The 23,454-nt window shown below is 45.3% G+C and overlaps 1 protein-coding gene across 1 annotated transcript in view; it reads left to right on the forward strand.

Moving 5' to 3' along the window:
* Positions 1-207: 207 nt before the first annotated feature.
* Positions 208-23,454, forward strand: part of SMOX (spermine oxidase) — a 54,852-nt gene continuing 31,605 nt past the window's right edge. The window contains exon 1 of the mRNA XM_054825233.1: positions 208-351. The gene's annotated coding sequence lies outside the window, so the exon portion shown is untranslated. The remainder of the gene's footprint in view (positions 352-23,454) is intronic.

The raw sequence follows: 23,454 nt of genomic DNA on the forward strand, positions 1-23,454 counted from the left end.
TTTCGGGTTTGAGGTTTCTTTGCCCCGGGCAGGCTGCCGGCTGCCCACGGGGGAAGGCACCCACCCACCCCGCAGGCCGCGCCGGGCCGGCCGGTGCTGGTGGGGGAAAGCGGGCGGAGAAGAGGAGAAGGAGGAGGAGGAGGAGGAGGAGGCGGGGGGATCCTTGAGGCGGAGCCGGGGCGGGCCGAAGGGGAGGCGGCTGGAAAACAGGCCGGCGCTGGTTCTCGCCTCGCAGTGCCAGCAGCCGCCGCAGCAGCGCCGGGAGCCGCCAGACGCGGGGAGGGGAGCGAGGCGCTGAGGCGAGCCGGGCGGGCGGCGAGACCCCGTCCCCTCCGGCCACCGCAGAGAGAGGTACAGGGGCGGGGGGGGAAGGCGACGGCTCCTCCTTCCTCGCCTGCCGGGAGTTCCCCCCTCAGAGGGCACGGCGAACGAGGGCCCCCCTCAGCTCCCCGGGCCCCTCGTCCTCCCCTCGGCAGGCACCTGCCGCGCCCCGGCCTTGCCCCTCGGCCACCTGCGGCTGTCAGCGCCGCCGGCGTCGAGGGGCTGGCGGGGAAGGCCGGCGCCCACCTCAGCGACGGCCAGCCCGGCTCTCTCCTCCTCATAACACGGCCAAGGAGGATTTCCAGCCTGTGGCGGGAGAAGGTGGCTGCCATGGGGGCAGAGCAGGGGGCCTTGCCCCAGCGTCCCATCCATCCCGTGCACCCAACTTCACGAAATTGCCTCATGAATGTGCTGACCCTCGTTCCTCAGCCCCCAGAAACCCCGGCCGGTGCCGCACCGAGCCCGGGTGGAGAGCGGGAGGCTGCGGGTAGTGGTTTTATCCCTACCTGTGTTTTTGGGGAGGGATGGGGGAAAGGACCACCGCCTCGCTGCGGGTCCGCAGGGCTGGGCCGAGGGTAGAGAAGCGGCCGATGTGTGCCATTGCATTGGGGGTTTTGGGGGTTTTATGGTGTTTTTTCCCCCCTGGGTGTTTATGTCAGCATATCGCCTGCACACGATGTGCATCCGTGGGCGCCTCCGCTTTCTCTGCCTCAGCATTTCAGGCGATGACATGAAGAATAAAGGTTAAGTAGGAGAGTCACCATAATCTGATGTGTGAGGCGGGATGTAAATTACGAGCTGTGAAGACTTGCAGTTCATTTGTGTTTTGGTGTTTCTTGTTTACACAAAGCTGTTACAATACTGGGGGCTTGGCAGTTAGTACTGATCTCGTGTTTTCAGTCAAATCCATTGACTTCGGCAGAACTGCTCCGTCTTTTAAATCGCTGCAGTGGATGAGGGATTAGTCCCTGACGAGCAGTAGTGAAATGTACAAAGCTAATTGTCCGTTACCAAACGTGACCTCAAAACAAAGCTTTTTAGCAATTTACATCCTCAGCCCCTGAAATACAGCTGCCTCACTTGATCCTTACTCTCTGATCACCCCTAAAAATCCTTTATGTGATGCCTGGGCACTCTGTTTCAAATCCAATGCTGAGGCCAGCTGTAATTGCCCTGATATATTAGATGTAAACACAAGCTTTACGTAAAAGTGAAACCGTATGTATCGGCTAATGTGCGTCCACTCTGTGATCCTGCACAAATAGAGTCGAGTCCAGAGCTTTGTCCTTAGCTCACCCTGTTGATCCACTTTTCCCTTAGCCTGTATGACACAGTCCTGTTCCTGGAGTTACCAGACAGGTTTAGTGGAGGACGAGAAATCAGCCTAGGAGTATTTCTGCCCCTTGTGCAAGAATGCCGTATGTTTTCAGTCTTTTATAAATGTTGTTTTATTGGCTTACTGATAATATTTTGCTCTCCTAGGTCCTTTTCCCTTTCCAGATTGTTAGCACAGCACTTACTAATCTTTTATGGCACTGCTGTGGAACAGATGTACGGTGTTTTTCAGTGAGTAGCAACGTCTGTAGTTTCAGCTGGCTTTGCCTCTAAAAACCAGAGTACTGTCTTTCCCTCGTCCTCCCCATTGTGGAGTGGGGACCTGGACTGGGAAACAGATTTGGGTGACTACTGAACTAGCAGAAAACTGATGGTCTTAGGTCTGTATCAGTGCCTGGATCCAAATCGCCGCATAGCTGCTCAAATGTTTACCTGGGCATCTTTGGGTTTAGAGGAGCAACTAGCTGGTATTATGGTCAAACTATATGTGAAAATAGGCACGGAGGTGCGGACTTTTAGGTCCCGAAAATGCCAGCTGATGTTGGGCGCTGTGGTCGTTCATCCTTCTCGAGCTGTACCATTTTGTGCTATGCTTTCCTGAAATGGCAGAGTGTGGGGCTGAAACACCATGGACACGCCACTTGTGTCCTGGGAGGCCCTGTCCCCATCCCTGCGCTTACTGGAACCACTCCTGGATAGTTCTCTCTGGCTGTCACTTGAAGGGCTTTCTTTCTCTTGTGTCTTTTCCACTGAAATGTGTCCGGGTGCTGTCAGAAGTTAACTGTGGTGTCTCTGAAATAGTGTCTTTTCCTGGGATGGTGCAATCTCAGTTGACTTGGTCGGGATGATGAGGTTGAGGTAGAGTTTGGAAAGCTCTATGAAATTGCTAACGTTCCTCACAAGCAGACGGACACCTATGGTTTATGGGCTCCCTACAGGGCACTTTGGTCTATAAGGTGTGATGGTGCTCTCTGACTGGTCATCTCCTTAGCCAAGTAGTATGATTTGGGGTTTTCACAGTCCTCCATCAGCAAAAGGTAGTGGACTGTCCCCATCTCTGCCTCAGAAGCTTGGAGGGGTGTTCCTGCCTGTAGCATATTCCTGCTGCCTACTGCAAAAGTGTAGCTGCCTGTCCCCAGCTATAACGCTTCATGTTTTCTGTCACTGTCATCCCACAGAAAAATAATCCCTTCTAATGACGTCTAAGATTCTCCAACTAATTTCCTGCTGGCCTAAATGAAGGTCTAGGGAGAATGGCAATGCTGACTTCTGAAGTATGTGGATTTATTTGCTTTGTATGATTGGGTTATATAAAAAAAGAAATAGAAATTATTTTCTCTGTGTCTTTGACAAATATTAAAATACAGCCTGTTGTATTTCACAAATCTAACTGCTGTCTCCTTCTCTCAGTAACCATAATTAACAGACCAGAAAATGGAAAAATGTAGAAATATCCTTTCCCAGGGGCCACAAACATTAGTCCTCTCCAGAAGTTAATGAAGTAAAGTCTATGGAAATTAAATAATCGGTGTTTTTTTTAGCTCTCATGGTGAGCTGAAATGTTGTGTCAGAGTGGTAAATAATAAAGAGGTATAAAGATTACCTCCTGGAAATGAAGTGGGTGAAGAATGGATTTGAACTCTTACTTCTCAAGAGAGCATCTAAACTGTCTGGCTTAAGGATAGATCCTGCTCTGCTTATGTGCAAAAATTAATGTGTAGCACAACAGTAATGTGGGAGAGTGATAGTAACCCACCACGGCTGGTGTGCAAGGTGCTCTCTCCTGGCTGGTGGGAGCTGTTGTTCAAACCCTCTTGCACACCAAATGTGCTAGCAGGTCTGTGACGAGGGGATAGAAGCATAACTGTAAAAAAACTGAATGCAACCGATTCCTTGTATTATGGACTCCTAAGAAGTGAGCTGTTTAACAAATGGCATCTCAAAACACTGTGGTGTTTCCAGAATGTGCTGTCATCCTTGTTGTGTTCTTGTTGAGGGAACGTGAAATTTTTCAGCCACCTTGATGTGTCCCATTTCATCAGCTTTTGTTGATGTGTTGACTTTGATGTGTCCAGGTATTCCACGTTCCGTGTAGAGGGCATGCGGGTGTACGCATAGTAATGTAATTTGAGTTTATAGTAGTTACCATGGAAATTGGTTAAAAATCTTTGCTTTTTTTTGAAAGCTAATGCGTCTGTGGTTTCTTCTTATTTTAAGCATAAATTCCAGAAATGCCATGGATGGGAATATGAACTACTCGGAAACTAAGACTTCGCAGTGACTCCAGTTAGCGCCATGTGCATAGCAGCACCTGGAAAGCACGTTGATGCAGTGTGACCATTTCACACGATGTGTGTCTCTGCTTTGGAGAGTGGCTTTGTATGAACCTGAGTTTGAGGTCCTGTGTTTGTGTCTGTGTACAGTTGTGAACATATTTTGAAGAGCCTGTGAGGTTCAGCTCCTCCCTGTACCTTCTGAGGGTCCACTGCAACCTGTAATAAAGCCTCTTGAGGTTAAACTTGACACATGCAACTGTCTTAAGTAGGATATCATCAGTTGCTGTTGCAGCGGCATCGTTCTTCAGCTGCGCAGGGCATATGCTCTTTATGGAGTTCATGGTGCTGTCCTTTACCTTCACCTGACCAGAGCGTGTCCATCACATCACCAAAATGTACAACATGTTCTTTAGAACAGGTTTTGGATACCTGAGCCAGCACCCATGTGGGACCCTGGAGTAAGGGTTGGACTGCAGGCTGGAGGAGCGGTGCAGGTGCCTTACGCTGCCCACCCCGGCTGCGGATAACACTGCACGCGGGGCTTTTATAAGAACCTGTTTGCAGGCTGAACCTGACAGCAGCATGACACAGACCTTTGCTTTGCGAGATGCACTGTATCTGTTGGTGCCCTTTTCCTCCAGAGATCTTTAAATGTAGTAGATTCTTAAAAAGTGGTGTTGCTTTGGTGAATTTTAATCATGTGCTTGGTTTTGAGTGCAATGTTGGTTGGGTTTTTTTTTTTGTGGCCACTGGAGTTTTTGTTTTGTGACATCTTGGGGTCAAGGACATGGAGATTATAATGGTGGATGGAGCGGGGAGTGTTTGGGTACTGAGGAAGGCCTGGGTTGCTCTGAAGGTAGTGAGATAAGCTCATCAGCAGGAATGTAATTCGGGGGGGGTCAAAAAGCCCCTCCCTGCTGTTCACACTGGGGTTTGATCCCAGAGCTATTTCAGGGTAGTTCTCTGCTACCAGACTATCCTTTGAGGTTTTCTGTAAGTCTCAGTAAAACAAGACGGCTATTGTTAGTGCTGTCAGATAACTCAAAATGATGATGGCTGGGAACTTGCTGGGTCTGAGGGAAACGGATTTTACAGCCCCGGAGTAGTGATTTACACAAAGCTTTGGTTGTCACACATTCCTTCTTTGGAGCCGTTTTCCACATCATCCTCTGAGACCACGTTTATCTCGCTCCTCAGAATAGGAGGATGGAGGGAGTGAGCTGGAGGCCACAGAGCAGATCAGTGACAGGATGGAGGTCGCAGTAAACGAGGCAGATCCTCAGCTGCGGGGAGCCCAGAGACATGAACTGATGTAAATAAAGACGATTTCAGCTTGTGGGGAATCTTCAGTTTTGGTCACTTGCATTTCTTTTATTCAATAGGTCTTTAAAGGGTTGCAAAGTCTTTATAATGGCTTGAAAATATCATTAAAATCTTTTTTTTGTTTGTTGGGTTTTTTTTTTTGTACCTACTGAGTTCAAAGGCAGGAACTACCTTTTAAGAAATAATAAAATATTTGTTTTCCTGGCTGACAAAATAAAGAACTAAAAGGAGGTAGATAATTTCTAAAGAATGGATAGTTATTTATTAATTTCTTTTTCATTATTCTGCATAATGCCTTTTTTTTTTTTAAATTTTTTTTTTCTTAAGTGTGTCCTCTAGATTTAGCTGAGTGGCATTTAGGAGGTAGGTTGCTGGCATGCTTGGAATGACTGAAATATTGGACAGGATATGATGATTGCACACTTTCAGGAGAGAAAAAAAAAAAAAAAGCACTTTGATTTGGATCATTTCCGTTGTGACATAAGACTCAAGATACCTTGTAGCACAATGTATTTTCTGGATACGCTAGCTAAGCTAAGCAGGTAGTCTTGGCCTAGTCCTAAGCTGGGAATTGCATAGGAAAGGAGCAGTTTCTTTTTCTTTATAAGACCTCTGTTCAGTTTAATTCATTTTACAGGGCAAGTGGGGAATGGTTTTTCTCTGAAGAGATTGTACAGGTGTAACATTCAAGTATGCTAACCCAAAGATTCTGTTGGATGGACAGACATTTAGTCTGAAACTGAATTTAAAATTGTTCTGTCTCATGGGCATGCCTGTTCCAGGACGTAGGTAGGTGTAACCTCCTGCTTTGATCTCCAGTCTTCTTCTAACAGGATTTTCTGTTTTGAAATCGGTCACAGTTGTGATCCCAGAGGACTGTGCCAGGAAGATGTGCATCACTAGCGTATCTGGTAATCCTTTGGCTGAACTCAAGATCATAGACCCTTTTGGAACGTCTGGGTTGCTGGAAGGAGTGTTGTTTTGCAAGACACCGGTGTCAGCAGTGAAACTGTTAAGATACTTTCATTGTGCTGTCCTACCTCCAACTGCTGGTTTCCTCTCTTGCATAACTCTTCTCCACCCCCATCAGGGCATAGTCTTATGGGTGACGTATACAAATTTAAGGCACTACTTCTAGTGAAAGGGTTGGTCCTGTTCTTGTGTATGTTCTGCTGTGGCTGTGGGCAAGAGATGTTGATCAGGGAGCTCACACACCTGGCAGCAGATTATTATTTTTACAGGGTTATTTTTCAGTTGGATCCAATCCCTGGCCCATCCCATGACTGCTGCTGTCAGCACTACACAAGACAGTCAGGACTGTCCTTCTTAAGGACAGCGCAATCTTAGATTAAATTTCCTGGGACTGCAAAACCGTGCCTTCAGATATCCTGGGGTGTACTCACACGAGTGGGTATTTCTGCCTCAGACCGCTTCTGTCATCTCGCTTGCTGTGGCTTTGCCTGGACAGACACAACTGAGAGCTTGGGGGTTGGCTTTGCATTTACAGGAATGAGTCAGGAGGAGTTGTTGGGGGGCATGCAAAGAAGCAAAAACTAAAACCTCTGTTGCTGCTGAAGTTGATAGCTCAAGCTCTAACCCTGAGATAAAGGTTAGTACTTTGGGGCTTGCAGTTTACACTCTGCTGTTTGGATGGTCTGATCTCACAGAACAGTGTGTGCCGTTAATTAATGCTTGCAGAAGCACAGTGCTTCCAGTAATGTAGTAGACTAAATTAAATGTCCCTTTTGTAGTCATGAGGAGCTCACACCATCGCTGCAGTTATAAAATAGCATCTGGTGCCTCTATTTGGACTCTGAAGAGAACTTGACAAAGGGCTGAATGTGACCACAGGCTTTAGAGTTAAGCACTGGGTCATTACCCTTTTTGTCCCCTGATTCTCTTGGGGTGGGATCCAGGACTATGGGGTGGGCTTCCTCCACGGCACAGTGGAGCGTTAGGAGGGGATCCAAAGTTTTGATGAGAGTGCTACATGAAGTCAGCTTCGCTTTCAATAGATGGCTGCTACGGGTAAGCTGGTAGGAAGCACTGAAGGTTGCAGGTCTTGGGGATGACCAAAAAGTTCAGCACTGACTCGGTGCTTCTGCATGAAGAGTTTATGCAGGTGGGATTTCTCCTGCCAGGCTCCCAGCTGAGCAGAGGGACAGGCAGTGCTGGAGGGGAGATGAGAGTCTGTAATGCTAAGCAGACAACCTGCAAGCTTTTTTTGTTGTTAGAAGCACAGACATTTTGCTCGGGGCTTCCCCAAAACATGAAAGGGATCCAGTCTTGAAGATCTTACACATGAAAATATTTCAGGGAGGAACAGAGGAATGACCGGGGCGGGGAGCCGAAAAAGGGCTCCTCTGACTGCAGGGTGAGATGTGAAGGAGGCAAAACGGGAGAAAAAGTGCAGATGGGCTCCTGTTAACAACCATCCCCATACTGTGGGATGTGAGAGGGACTGTCCCGTTGGGAAGGCTGTGCTGGGGAGCTCCTGTTCACACACTTGTTCAGAAGACCGATTGTTTCTGTGATCTCTGCATTGCTCCTCCAGGAACGGAGGGAGAAGTTACCATGTGGAAATGGACAACTGCTGCACACAGGGTCTCACAGCATTTCTCTGGTGTATTATGGAAATATTAGGGAAGCTCGTGTGCTCAAGGGCTGCTGCTAATATGTTCTCTTGTCATATTTCTAAGCAAAGAGCAGGAGGGCCGGAAGGGACCTTAATAAATTGTCTAATCTGACCTCCTGCCCCAAGACAAGGTCAGATCTATCTAAACTTTCCCAGCAGATGTTTGTCCAACACAGTTGTTAAAAGCCTCCAGTGATGGACTTACCCCATCCTCCCTGGGTGATCCTTTAAAGTCTTTCATTGTTCTTACCATTACCAAGATTTTCCTAGTTTCTGACTTCAATTTCTTGTACTACAGTTGAAAATTGCTGACCTCCTGCCCTTTTGTTACTGTATGGAGCGAGCTGTTCGGTCCTCTCTTTGCAGCAGACTTTGGGAATTTCTGGCCCATGTCCTTCTTGAGCTGCAGGGCCCAAAACTTGCCAGCAGTGCTCCATCTGGTACCTACCTCTGTTCAGCTGAGAGACAGAATTTTATGACTCACATATGTAGACTTTGGGGTTTGATGGATGCATTTCTTTTTCTTTCTGGCAGCAGTACGGATAAAGTGGTTTATCATGGAAGGTTTCATAATGGCTTTATGTCTCTCTAAAAACAGGGCACGTGCTCTTCTACCTCAAGTGCCGTCTTTTCCATGGCAATGTACTATTGACCATCAACTGTTCCAGCGTAGTGCCTCTCCGTTGGAAGGTGAAGGTCCTTGCCAGCTGCTCTCACCAAGGCTTTCCCCATGACTAGCTTGATTGCAACTTGGGCAGTTGTGCTTTCCTGATCTGACCTCTCAGCTGTAGTTGAGTGACCTTCTATTCTCCCTCCCTGCAGTGGTTTACGCTGGGCGCGTCTGATTTTGTACGTACTGTCTCTTTGTTTTTGTGAAGGATATAGTTATTAATGCCTTTCTAAAGCTGGTAAAATGTGGTTGTGAAGATTATTTTGAGAGGAGAGGTAGCAATCAAACATACAACGTGTCAGAAAATGCGGCACATAAGCACTAGAAACATTACTTACGAAGGTAAACTGGGTAACATGCCAGTCAACTTTAAAGGAAAAAATAGCCATTTGCTTGAAGGTGACTGTTAATTGTTATAACTTTTAGGAAAATTATTCCAAATGGCTGTCGAGTAACAGAGACATATCTGAGGGTTGCTTGTCCATCTGGGTGAAGTGAATTTGGGTCTTGCTGCTTCCAGTTGGACAGATGTCCACATTACACAAAACACTGTAGTTTGCATTCATTGACCTTGTACACCGTAGTTGCATCTATTTTGTCAGATTTTAGGGGGTTCATTTTACAGGATGCTCAGAAGAAGGTGGCAGTTTCATTTTAACTGTATCTAAGTGGTTCACTTTGTGGAATGCTTTGTTTTACTTTGGGGGGGAAAAAAAAAACCAAACCAAAACAAAAAACTTGTCTGTGTATATTGTTGCAGGTATTTTCTCTCGGTTTATTAACACCTTGTATACCTTTCAGTGGGAGAGAGGAGGAAGTATGTATGAAAGGTATGTCTACGTACAGAGAGCCTTTTGTCCTGAGACAATTGAAGAAGGTAACACCAAAATGCAGGTTGGTCTGAACAGGTCTGAAACACCTCTTGGCATTGACTCATGTTTATTGAGGTGGGAAGAGCAGGCAGGGAGGAGCAGTCTTGATTTTGTTTGTTTGAACTATCAGTACATGTCGTCTTTGAATTCCTCACAGTTTTCTTGCAGACCTTTTGTATGATAACTTGTATAAAGTGAGTCTCCAGTTTCTCCTGTTCTGTTTCAAATAGCAGTGAAAGCTCTAGTGCTTTCTTTCTTACTCTTTTTCTCCCTTAATTACAGATACATGATCTTTAGTCATGTGGAAGGTATTTTATTGACAGCTTTTGAGTCTAAAGTACTTGTTATCACTGAACAGATGTAGAGTGCTGTAGGCTACTAGGAAAAATCCCTTGTTCACTGTTTCTTCATAATGATTTCTTAGAACTGAAGAGTAATTCAGGTTGCATAGGACATCTGGAGCTCTCTTGTCTGACCTCCTGCTCCAAGCAGGGCCAGAATCAAAGGTAGGTTTCTTGTGAACTCTTCTGATCAAGTTTCAGACCTTTTCCAGTCAGGTGTGGCAGGTTGATACCATGTTTAGTGCTCTCATGGTGAGAAATATTTTCCTTTTGTCTGATCAGAATTTCCCTTGCTGCAAGTTATGCCCATTGTTCCTTCTCCTTTTGTTCATACTCATTGAGAAGAGTCTAGCTCCATCTTCTCTGTAACCCCCCCAGTTAAGCAGTTGAAGATAGAAATTAGATCCCCCACTAACCACCATTTCTTCTCCAAGTTAAACAAACCCTGCTCCCTCATTCTCTTCTCTTACATCATGCATTCCAGTGACCAGACCACCTTAGTAGTGCTTCACTGAACTCCATTGAGTTTGTCAATATCTTTTCTGGAGAGTACAGCTAAATTAGGTGGTGCTCCAGATCCAGCCTCCTTGGTGCCAGGAGGAGAAGAAAAGCTCTTTCCCTGAGCTCTTGGCTCTTGTCCTTCCCGATACAGCCCAGCATGTGGCTGGCTTTTGTTGCTGCAGGGACACACTGCTGATTCCTGTTCACCTTATTACCCACCAGGAACTCCCAGGTGCTTTTCTGAAGAGTTTCTTCCTGGCCAGTCAGTCCCCATTTTCTGCTGACAATGGGTATTTTTTGTCTCAGGTGCAGGACTTCACATTTGTATTTCTCAACTTCATGAGGTTTCCTTCAGCTTGTTCCTCCAGCTTGCTGGGCAGTCCTGCCCTCCAGTGTATCAAGCCTCACCTCAGCATGGTGTTGTCTTTGAACTTGCGGAGGGAGCTCTCCATCCCATCATCCAGGGCCTGAATTAAGATGTTGAACAGTGTCAGCGTCAGTACTGGCTGTTGCTGAGGAACACCGTTCATAAAGGGCTGCCAGTTAAGACTTCAGTCTGTTGGCTGCTACCTCAATGATCCAACCAAATTTTAACCACCTTGTGTTCCACCCATCCAATCTGTATATCCCCATTTGTGGGGATGAGTTAAGTGTCTTAGGATGGCCACTCTTGAAAAGATCTGCTAATGAGGGAATTAGTTTAAAACACTGAAAAAGTTGTGTTCAGGCTGATCTGTGTGGGGCTTTTCTCCAGGGGAGGTTTGCTGGAAGAAGAGGGTTGTGAAGTAAAAGCACATGGGATTCTAAAAAGTAGTTTCTGGTCTCTTTTTCTATGTAGATAAGCCCATGGACTCTTGTTCTTTCCATCCACATTGATGGCCATTAGCTTGTTTTTTAAAAAGAGATTAAAGGTGGAGTGTTAAACTCAGAAAAGCTGAAATCTGAATTTTTCCTGCTGAATGTAGGAAGGAGGTGGCTTCCTTCAGGCTGCGGTCTGCCTGCTTGCCTGGGCTAGTCTGTTCTTAGGAACGTGTCGGGCTTAAATGGATCCAGCCTAACCTCGTACCTGGTGGTTCTTAATTTTGTTGTTCTCGACAAGATTCCCTCCAGTCCACTTTCATAAAAAGCATATTAGCTGCACAGCAGTGAGCAGCTAAGGGCAAAACTTTGCAAGGTTTAGCTAAGTGCTTTCCATGGATTGTCACTGCAAGCCAAGGTTTGCCTTTATGCAGCTGTTGGACATTGTCGAACCTCGCAATTGTACCTTGACCCTCTAAAATGCCAGAGCTTTTTCTGGAGTCTTGCTCCCCATTTTTCCATTTGTACCTGTGACTTCTCTTTCTTAAGTGTTTAAGTATTTCCTCTTGTTGATATTGGACCGGTATTTCAAGATCATTTGGAAATCTAAGCCTGTACACCATAGTGCTTGCAAATCCTCCCAGCTGAATCATCTGTTGGGTCTATGGCCATACATTCCAGTCTATCATCCAAAGTGGTAATGAAAATATTGCACAGCTCTTACGCCTGGCTGGACCCGCTTTCCAGTGCCCTCCTGATTAGATAGCAAACCCTTGATAATTATGCTCCAAAAACTATGTTGTCAAGCAGCCATTTTATGGTGGTTACATCTGGTTCATGTTTTCTTAGCTGGATCTTATGGAAATGTCCTGTGGAACAGTGTCAGAGCTAATAAAGATTGCATTTTGGAATATCCTTATCAATTCTGTACAGGCATATATTTTTTTTTTCATGCTGATGCATAGATCCTTTATTGTTCCATAGATTTTTTTTGAAGCTAGAAAGGACCTTAAAGGTGATGAGATCTGCCCCATCCACACTGAAAGTTTAGATGTGCAAGCCATGCCAAATTTATCACGACTTTCATAATGGGGCAGTTGTGATATGACAGCTCTAGGAGATCAAAATGAAACAAACATGATGTGTTTATGGGCCCATAAAACAAAATTAAACACTTACCTCAATCCAGTCTTCAGAGCAGCTTTTGAATGAATCTCAACCCTTTTTCTGCAAGGGCTGCAAAAATAAAGAACGTGTCTAATCTGTACCAGCTATCAGCCAACGGTTATCTGTGCCTACGTGCTGTTACTCAGATCTCGTTAGCTGTCTAATTGGATAATAGGCAGTACACTTCACAACTACATAAGTGTATTAAGCTTAATCTGTTTTGGATCAAGGAGGGGAAGATGTGCTTGGTGACAAATGGACACAAGAAGCTGCACAGCGGAGCAGTGATGTAAATATGTCCCCATCGCTTCATTTCCAGGAACTTTCTGAGGCAGAGGCTCTGTATGTTTGTAGTAGCATCAACATTAGTATTCGAGTCCTTGAACAGAGAGTTGCAAAACTCTCAGATTTTGCCCATGTTAGCTGGGCAATTTAATTTTTAAAAGCATGATTCTTCTAGAGGTTAAATCATTTTCAGAGGTGTCTTTTAATAAACCATACAGGATAAACTCCATCCCTGGTTTTAAATCCAACATGATAAAATGGAGAGATGCATCCTATGTGCGTGTAGGAAACTTGGATTTTGCAGTAGGTTCTTGGTGTTTCCAGCATGTGAAGATGTGGAGTGGACAGGATCAGAAAGCTTGCACGGGGCTTTGTGTGACCAGCTCTATAGATGGAAGAGAGAAGCTATTTGGTTATGGAAATAATTTTTTTTTTTTTCTTTCTTTCCCCTGAGAAGTTGCAGTTACTGCATTTACCCATTTTAAAGCTTTTGGAGTGGATTGACTCTTTTTTCAAAGGCATAATGAAAACAAAGTCAGACTCTTGTAGAAGAAGTGTGTTTATATTTTCCCAACAGCTAGCGTATTTATTGAAAGACATATGGATATGAGCACACTTCACTAGTTGTCACCACCTATTATATTCTCAGGGGAAGGTATCTGCAAGGGACGTTTCTCGGTACAAAAGATGCATCTACCAAGGGGATCTTTAGCTCAAGGTAATGGGAAGGTGACTATGTGAAACGTCCTGTCCAAATGTTTTGTGGATTCCCTTGGGTTTTGATGCAAGGCTTAAGTTGAGCCCACCTTTTGGCCCTGTATCTTGGGTGAGGTACCTAGAACTTTTCTCTTATAGCCTGCTTTTCTCATCTAAAAAGTATTTTCAGCTTGTCATGCTGTCCAACATCTGTCTGTAGTAGGCAGAAAGACAGTAGTAGACCTCTTAATCTTTAAGTGTCTTTAGCAAATGTAAACTCTGTTAAGTGTGTTTATTACCGAGCAGCTCATTTACCAGCTGTGTGAAGTACCTTGTGGTTCATTTAGATGGGAAGTTTGGAGGGTTCTTTGATGGTTTTCTGTATTGATATCTGTGTTTTTGTGGCCAGCAAGGGTTAAGAATTAGGCACTTGTCCACGTGAGGAAACTATTCCACTGAAAAGTAGGGTGTGAATTTAAAGCATGCTGACTTTCCCGTGGAAAATCTCATTAAATAACAAAACCACTAAATCACTTTTATTTTGGATGAAGGGAAAAGATCTCAGGGTAACTGTTTTGGTCCATTTCAGTGTAGAGAAACTCCCAAACCACCAATTTATTTCAGATGAACTAGAGAATAGCTGTTGAATGCAGAAAAGTTTTTGCAGCTATCCACACCTGAATAAAAGCATGGTCAGCAGGGAAAATCGTATTTTTTCCACAGTGTGTTTCACATCTCGGCATCTAAACTACTGGGACAGGCTCTGGAGAGAGTCCGCATCCTTGTTTTCACTATGTAGAAAGCCTACCCTCCTAGCTGAGGCACTGACCTCTGTAGTGGGTAGCTACAGGTTAACTGTTCCCTTCTGTTGCTCTGTGCCTGGGTCAGATCTCAATTTGAGGCATCCAGAAGAAATGAATTAAAGGGGTCTATTATAGAAAGACCCCCCTAAAGTGTTAAATGAGGTGAAGGTTGCATGCTTTCTGTAACAAGGTACTATAATACTGCCTTTATCTCCCATCCCAGTCTGCTGTGTATTGAAGTAAACGCCCATATGCAATCCATCATCAACTTCGAGTTAGGCTAGACTTCAACCAATGCTTATTAAAGGGTGAAGAATGGTCTGTCATGGGGTTGATAAGGGAATTCAAAAATAAAAGTGGATATTAAATTGTCAGTGGCCTTTTTCTCTCTTTAACTGGAGGGGAATAAAAAAAAAGGTCTAGGTTGTTTTCATTCTCCTGTATGGGCGATATCTAGACATGCCCAACACTTTCAGGGTTGTTTTTCAGAACCTAGATAACCATTACGGTGGTCCTGTCTGGCCGCTGCCCGCTGCAGGTCAAACCCACACGCAGTTACTTATGAATCAAAAGCAGAACACCTCTTTGGTTGGTCGGTAGTATCTTTACAAAATATTTTAAAACCAAAACCAGACGTGCAATGCTATATGTTTTCAAGAAGACAAGGTGGTGAGATTTGTGATGCTTCTTAGCTCTCGGGAAGGATTCATCTTGCGGTTGTGGCTGAGTGTGGATGAGCTGTCCTTGTAGAGGGATCCACAGTCCTCACAGAGTGAACCTGTCACTCTAGGCCTTCATTAGGGTCTTTAAGTACTATTTTAAGTTTCCTGAGCCTAAGTCATAGAACATCTTATGTCTGGAGTCAAGGCCTTGACTGTGACGGGCAGTCCTTTGGAAAGTGGTGCAGAGATCCTCGTGTCTCTCAAAAACAGCAGCCGGTATTTCAGAAAGGGACATTATGAACGAGGAGGACAAGTTTCAAATCACATGTCCCCCAACAAGTACTGTTCTTTCGATAGGAAGACTTGTTGGAGAATGTTAATTGAGTCCCTTTTTAAATGAAGGAGGCTTTGCTTCCTTCCCAAGTTTTCAAAACAAATTTTCCAAATACAGAGCCTATGTTTCATTCAAGTGTAAATCCTTTCTCTTTAACCTGGAAGTTATCCCAGAAAAAAGCCTATCCATTCACTGCAGGACAGACCCTTGCGGTTGCGGTGGAAAAAAAGAAGTGGATCAAATTGTCCAAACAGGAAGGGAATTAAAAAAAGACTTTACTCAGGGAGCGGAGCTCTCATTTAAGTTTAAATGGTTGTCCTACAAACTCCAATTTATATCTCTGTTGCTTTTGAAGCATCACACAGTAATTGAAGTGTCTGCTAAATTTAGAAATGACAAATTTTTCTTGCCAACATGCCAGCCTATCTGTAGGCTGTATAGATTTCGGCATGTAGTTATGGGATGGCTGCAGTCAGTGATTTGAAATTTACTGACTTGTTATCTGATTTCTGCATAGCTCAGTCCTAGTGGGTATCTAATACTTTACACCAATTCCTTTCATTTGATGGCATTCATTGAAATGCTTTTTTGGCACAGCTAGGTGCTAATGCTGTTTTACATATGGTGAAGCTGAAGTATTGAAAGGATAAAGCGTGACGTGCTGAATAAAATGAGCTCCCATCTAAACACATTGAAAATGTGCTATATTTTTAGCAACTTATGGATAGGATTGTCATTCTTTTACCCCCAGTCACATGGGAAGGCTGTGGAAGAACAGATAAATCACAAGTGTCCCAGTTACCGGTTTCTGCTGTTTACCACATGACAAGTCTTCCTGCTCTGTGAAAAATCTCTTAGATCTAAAATCTCTCTCTTTTTTTTTTTTTTTCCCCTCAGCCTGTGTTATTTAATTTTTCTTTTTCTGAGCAACGTTTTATCTTAATTCTGTGAGGCTGTTTGAGACACAGTTTCCTGAAGAGGAGCAATGCAAAGTAAACTTCCCTTTGTTTCAGGAAAATATCTTGATTGCCATAGAGAAGAAATGGGTTTGAGTTCAGGTGTGTCAGGAGGAATGAAAGGCACCTTGCAGAAGTGATAATCCATCATTAGTGTGCATCCCATGGCACTCCAGGCTCCAGTTGCCTGCAGGGCACTTAGTAACCTCAAAGCACTGGAGAAGGTATTCTGTTGGAATCTCCGGACAAAATTTCATCCTTGGGCTTTGCTTTGAACTTTGCAACAAGGTGGAAACAAAGCTGAAAGTGTCACTGTTGTGTTTTCATCTCTTTCCTCTCCCACCCTTCTCTTCCTTGTCTTTCATGAGCTGTTTCTGCTCTTTGCTGTGTTTTGGTGCACCTAGCACTCAGGAGGAAAATCACTCAGCAGGGTGAATTGCTTCTGTTGCTTTACAGCAGGGACACATTCCTGTATAAGATGGTTTTTTTGTAGCAGTCACTGATTACCTTTGGATCTCTCTAGATGACCTGAAAGCGGTGTTCAGTTAGGAGAAGCTCTGGGCCTTTGTATTGAAGCATTTCTTATTGTCATATGCAAAACCCCACACCTCAAACACCATGGGGAAAACACCTGTCTTCTTCAAGGGAAGCTTCTAGTCGGTAAAAAGCTCAGAAAGCCAGTCTGCTAGCCATGCCCCAGACTTCAAGATCTAAGGACGTGCTTCCCAACCTGAATTCCCCTGCCCTGGGCTCTCGTCTGATGTGTGAGCGTGTTTGTGCAGACAGGAGGATGGAGAAAGCTGTGTGTATCGCAGCGTGCTAAAGCCAGCCCTGGTTATGTATCTGCTGTTTTAAAGCTGGAGCATGTGGTTTGCATTTAACGCTCCAGCAAAGCAGGAGCCCAGGAGAAGTCCCCTCGATACAGCTCCACCTGGAGAGACGCACTTTTCCTGGAGTCACGTCTAGTCTGTTCCAGGCTGAAGTCAATCCAGTTACTGTGGGAGTAAATCTGTGCAGTGTTGGGCTTTTCTAATTTTGGTTCTCATCCCTTAGTGTTTCTGTTGCATTTAATGATTTTCCCTGTGGTTTGAATGGTAAAGATGTGGTAACTGCTCGGGGATGGCTTAAAATCAAAGATTTAGTGTGGGTGTTGCTTTCAAATAGAGAAGAAATGATGCTATTTAGAGAGTTGTACTGCTATTTCAGGGCAGTTTGTTAGGTCTGGGTTCTGAGAAGTGGTGAGAAAAAATAATTGGTTTTGGGCTAGCGTGTCTCATATGGCGTGTCCTGAAATGATCCTCATGTACACATTGAGCTGGAAGCAGTACTGAGCCTCTCTGCATGCAGATTCATTCCCTGTCTCACCCTCCTATTACACAGGATGGGAGGAGAAGAAAAGATTCCTGTTGAAACTTTGCTCCCAAGCTTGCTGCAATGAATTTAAAACCCCAAACCACAGAGAATTCCCAAACGTAATACGGACACCAGTGTTTATTTGACTGAGACCCCATTGTGTTCTGAGTTGTGCAAACACGGGCAAGTTACCAATTTAATTAAGGCTGTTTTTATCAATTAAGTTTCCCAAACAATTGGAGAGAGAGAAGGAGGGTAGTGAAGATAAGATCGCACGGTTATGCAGATGGAATAGGGTACAGCTCTTTTTGGCAGTTGGAATACAAGTTCTGCAGGAAACTTGTTTGCAGCATTGTTCTGATCCATTATTGTACCCTCTTTTTTTTCTTTCTGTAGTTTACTGTCTGTCTCTCCTTCCTTTTACAGTCCTGAAACACCAAGCTTTGCTTTCACAAGAAGCTTAGCAGTGGCAGATACCTCCCAATACTGAACATGATTGCGGAGCTGGAAATAAGGAGAAGATTCCCACCACGGGGTCAACCAGGGCTTGGCAAGCTTGTAGAGACATGGTAAAAGGCAGGCCAGTTTGGGTCTGGTTGTTGCTTGTCCTCATTAGCTCAACAGCTTTGTTCCTGAGCTATTAGCTTTCTGTGTTGTCTGAGGCTAACACAGCCAAACTGCATCTTGCTGTATTGGTTTAGGTTCCGGCCAGCTGACAGTGTTGATAGGTCCCCGATGGTCTATAGGATGTGGAAATGTAGTGATTTTTATCACGGATGATAGAATTTGTGGCTAGATGATGATTTCTGTCACCAAGGTTAAGATAGGAATATACCGTGCACTGCAGCAGGTTGAATTACCACTCTGGCGTCCCTATTTTCTCCAGTTGCTCCTGATGCAGTAGAAGAGTGTTCTGGCAGTGTAAGCTGTCCCTGGTGATGGAGCAGATGTTATAGGATGCCTTCTAGGTAGGTGGGCCCTTGTACCTATTTCTGCAACCTCCCAAAGTAAAGGGGATGCTGATCTGCCAGCTACAGCACATACTTGTTCTGTCTTCGGGGGATTTGTTGAGCAGAGGATTTACTGGATTTGTTCCTCTGTTGTGCAAGGAACATGCTGAAGCTGTGCTGTTTGTTGCTGCTGTGAAGCTCCTTTTGACTGTGTCCTGTGTAATAGTGTAGCCTCTGGCACATGAACTGCAGCATTACAGTGTTCTGATCTTACTAGCTTCGTGGGCAGGAGAAGCACCACAGCCCAGACCGCGTGGTACAGGGAAGTCATTGTCTTGGCTGCAGACAAACTAAACAGCTTTGTGTGACCTGAAAAAGGGGAAGGAAGAGAACTTATGCTCCCAAGTCTGTCCCAAAAGCTCAGCCAGTCTGACCGTAACTGACTCATCCTACCAGGGTGCCCTTGCTGTGTGTTCCTGAAAGGCCTTTGACTTCAGTCTCAGCCCATTTCTCTGGGAATCACTTGGGGATGGTGACCACCTCCTGGTGCTTCCATGGGACCTTCTGATGGTGGAGAAAATCATCTAGTCCTTAGTTTTAACCCCATACTCTAAATCATGATGCTGACTGGCTGGCCAAGGTGCATTCCAGCAAGCTGTCAGAGGGGCCTTTGAAGAGTGGTTCAAGATAGGCTGCTCCCTTCCCAGCATCTCGAACCTGGCTGAGCCTGCTGTATTCTTATGGTGCCCTTCAGCCAGAGGAACCAGCCATAGGCCAGCCAATTATTTTGATTTATTTACTTTTTTCCCCTCAGATGAGAAGGGTTTGAAAAACACATAATGGTGCACATTTTATCAGTGAGTTTTAAATGGCGTGATTCATCCCCTATGTTCTTGGCATGATGTTCTTTGGTTTATTTTTTTGGATATCCTTGCAGTTCTGTTAGTGCCAAGCACTGTATGGAAGTGTGCTGTGGCAGACAACCTGCTCTGCCCATATGTTAGCTTTAAAAAAACCCAGCTCATAATAGGAAGTCTTTATACTGCATGCCAAGATGCTTGGGGCTTGTTAAATATATTCTACTTGTCAACAACTACCCAATTTAAAAACTAGCCTTGGTGTGAATCAGCTTTGAACAAGTTCATTTGACTCGAGGGATATTTGCAGGCATTAAAACAAGTTGGATCACAGCAGTAAAAATGTGTGGTGGTTTCCTGATCAAAAGCACCATCCGGTGACTTTTTTTTTGTTTTAATCTCCTCTAAACATTGAGAAGTACAGCGATTTTCCCAGTTAGCAAATTTTTGGTGACTTTGGAGAGTGGAGGAGGCTTATTGGGGCCAGTGTTTCTGGGAGCTGCTCGGTGTGTTACTGAAACGCTGCAGTCGATGCAAACTGAACGGCAGTGTGCAGGGGCATGGGTGCAACAAGACAAAACATCCTGGCACTTCTTTGCCTGAAGTCAGTATTATTCAGTGGGGTTCACTGGCTGCAGCAGTGGATTCCTCACTGGTGTATAAATCATGTGTGATGCTTGTGTGCTCCGCAGCAGGTTCAACTGTGAAGTCAGAACTGTGGCACCCATTTGCAAAGTGAGCTCTGCTCCCTGCCTGCTCTATCTTTCCTGGCTTCTTGTCTGAAATTGTCTGCCCAGCCTGCTCCCCTGCCAACTAAAAATCACCTCTCAGCGGGGAGACTAGTCTGCATGTGATGGGTATGGGAGCCGGTGGCTTGTTGCAATGCTTCCCGGCCCTCCTTTTCTTGAAGACTGAATTATCACAGATGCTGTTCTGTCCGCATTTCCCACTCTCTGTGAGCTGCTAGCTTTGGAAAAGCTGCTCAGAAATTCAGGTGACAAAGGAGGTGCCCAGTGCCTCTAAGCTAGCAGGAGATCTTATCATGGAGCCTTTTCTACCATCTTTGCTGATTAAGAGAAAATTATAAAATGTCAGATTTGATAGTTTATTCTCTCTATCTCCCCCGCATTTTTCCTGGATGATGGTGTTGTGGGAAGAGGCAAGGGGGACAGCTGTCTTGGATCATACTTATGAAAAAATATTGTTTCTCAGAACATTTTGTTGTTGTTGTTGAACTTAAACATTTCTGCTTCCTTTTCTTGGCCAGCAGTGTAGGACCATAGACTGATGCTGTGGTAGTAGCCTGCATAAGGTCTGATGGCCTCAGCTTTGAGATCTAGCAGCTTTGGGCTGTTTCTCATTCATAACCAGCAGAGTAGTTTTACAGAGGTGGCTTCAGGAGGTCATCCTTATATGACAGGGGTAGATGAAATGGCTTGGTCCCACAGACCATCAGTGGTCACACTAGGAGTAGGAGTCCATTGTTTGTTGTGTGTGTATCAAAGCAGCACAACTTCTTCCCACCCTGGGAAGAGGAAACAATTTAGTCTGGCCCCATGTCTGTCTCTCCTGAGACGTGGGGAGGTGATACGCCTGGAAATGACGGGGGAAAGGGAGATAAGGCTTGCAGTGTTTTGTTACAAGAGTAGGGGCTAGGCAGCCCAGCTAAGATCATCTGCTCAGACTGGAGGAGACCTGAGTTTGGACAGGCGAAGGTTAATTCTCTAATTTCCCTCTGTCTCTTTTGGGATGTGTCCAGAGGAAGAAGAGTGCAGAGTCAGCTTGAAGGTGTCTGCTGCCTTCAAAAAAATGATGCCGAGGAGGTTTTGGGCACAAGGCTGCAGGTTTAGCACGTGGGTAAAATGGAAAGCATTTTGGTCATGCTGCTGTCTGAGAGTACAGGTGGTGTGTTATTAATGTGTTTCCTTCCTTGATGTCTGATCCAGCTCTGCATTCACTGTCTGTCAGTCATTGAGGTGGGTGAGTAATTTGTAGATGCTAATGTAAGATCAACGCTACTGAACTGCAGCCTTTTCAGTGCCTCAAGTCACATTTGATGGCTCGAGCTTTTACCTGGGCCAATTTTAGAGGACGGTAGCATTTGTCCTCAGTTCAAACTTGTCTTTCTCTCGCAGCCAACCCTATAAATTCCAGCAGCTGTCTGGAAATCGAACCGCTTCGTTTCTGCTTCTACTTGCAGAAACATAAGGCAGGGCATGGGTTGCTTGCCTGCAGTGGGAGTGCTGCCTTCATTTTGTGAAAAGCTGTCTGGCTTCCTTGTACCACCACGGTGAGAACATGAGCATAGCCAGCTCGCCATCACCAGGACTGGTGGGCAAAGGTGAGGCACACAGGATAAAGGTGTGGGATGCAGTGGGGAGGGTGCTGCAGAGGCTACAGAGGTGCTCCACTCAGAACCTGCTTGGGTCCAGGGAGAATTGCTCACTCCTGCATGTCCCCATGCAGCATCTGCAAGGCTCCTGGCTTTGGTCAGATGTGAAGAGGCTCCTCTATGATGAGGAGTAAGGGGCCGAAGTTGCACTGGTGGGAAAAGCAGGGGTTTTGGATCTGTCTTGCTTGTTTCAAGCACTGGAAAACACTACATTCAAGGAGACCTTGCTGGTGATGGTCCTACTTGGAGCAGGAGGTTGGAGTAGAGCCTTTCAGGGGCTGCTTCTGACCAACACTTCCAGTTTCTGTCAGCTGTCAGAACAGGTCTCCTCTGTCAAGACCTGCCCACGCCTGGCAGTTGCCTGCAAAATAGGGCAGCAGGAGTGGTCTGGGGCTGAGCGACTTGTTCCAGCTGCCCACATCCAGCTGGCAAACCCATTTAGACTAAAATACTGAATTGGATAAAGCCTGAGCATGAGGATGACGATGAAATACCGCTCTCCTGGTGGTTTCTGTCCAACTGGAGGTGGCTTTCCAGCATGTGCAGGCGTAACATGAGTTAACCTTGATGTCATTGGTGCGTATGCTGTCAATGACACAGGCTTATGAGCTTGGGAAGGGCCCTGGTATGTACGTACGTGGCTGCGGACCATTATCCTGCTCCTGCAGCTCTCCAGGTAGCTGAGTAAACGAGGTGTGTCTGCTTCCGATGCAATAAACCTCCCGTTGCGCTGCAGACGCAACCTTCCCGGGTTGGTGTTTGCACAGCTACTGTACTAAGGAAGTTTCTAACAGCAGGCTTGTTTCACTCGCGTATCTGACTGACGTGGAGGACTTAAGTTCAATTAATAATGCTCCTGCCTTCTGTTGAAAGGTTGTCCGTACTTAACCCGTGTTGGTATAAATGGTGATTCTGAAAAGGATTGTGAGTGAGTTTGGCGTGCAACCTGCTGGATTAAAAAGGGAGAGGGGGTATGTGGAGAAGGAAAAAAGAGACATATCTTCCAGTTTGACATGTTTACAGCCTGGAGAGCTTGGAAAGAGCATCTTGAAATAACAGGCAGTGAGGATTAATGTGCTTGCTATTGAGAAGGCTGATGAAAGGGGAAAAGAAGAAGTTACAAAATGCTTGTTTGTTGTGCCAGGAACTGTGGAGAGAACCGCAGCTAACAGCGATGGGAGGCGCTGGTGACAGGCAGTGCTGGGGCCAGCACAGAAATCTCCTTCCACTTCATTTTTTTTTATCTATTCAGAGATACGATCTGCTCTATTCTGACCTATGCTCAGTGGACAGCCTGAGTTTGAAGCCTGGAAAGGTATTAAAGGAGATAAAATTGCTCTAACTAGAATAATCCTTAGGAAAAAAAGGTGCATTAGAGATGATAATTGAAAATTTTGTTATTGCAGTTACTTAGATAAGGGTTACTCATTACAGCCATGCAGTTGCTCAGTACAAGTAGTGCTAGGCTGCGTAATGAGTTAATGGCCTGAACGCTGGAGTGTCTTTATGTCTGCTCAATAAGGCGCCTTTCTGTTTCCATTGTGGAGCTTTTGCATATGGGCTCTGCCAATAGAGCTTTCAGATAACCACAGTTCTGTATGCAGGTGATGAAATGATAGAGATTATTACATCTGTTGAAAAATGGCTTTTGAAACCTTGGGCATCACTGGAAACCACCTGCATGTGCACTCCATCTCTGCGACACTATGCTAGTAATGCATGCGCTCACAGATGTAGCATTCCTGAGGTGCAAAGGCCAGAAAATTTTATCTTGCAGATCTGTCCTGGCCATCTCCATCGTATTGGCAGGAGCATTCCCAGTACCCCAACCCTGTCTTCTGGTGGGACTGGAGTGTAAATGTCTATGAGAGATTTGATCCTGATTTAAAAGCTTCAAGCAATATCCTCTCTGTCTTCAGTGCAAAGT

The sequence above is a fragment of the Grus americana genome, chromosome 4 (genome assembly GCF_028858705.1).
Source record: "Grus americana isolate bGruAme1 chromosome 4, bGruAme1.mat, whole genome shotgun sequence".
Taxonomy (NCBI): domain Eukaryota; kingdom Metazoa; phylum Chordata; class Aves; order Gruiformes; family Gruidae; genus Grus; species Grus americana.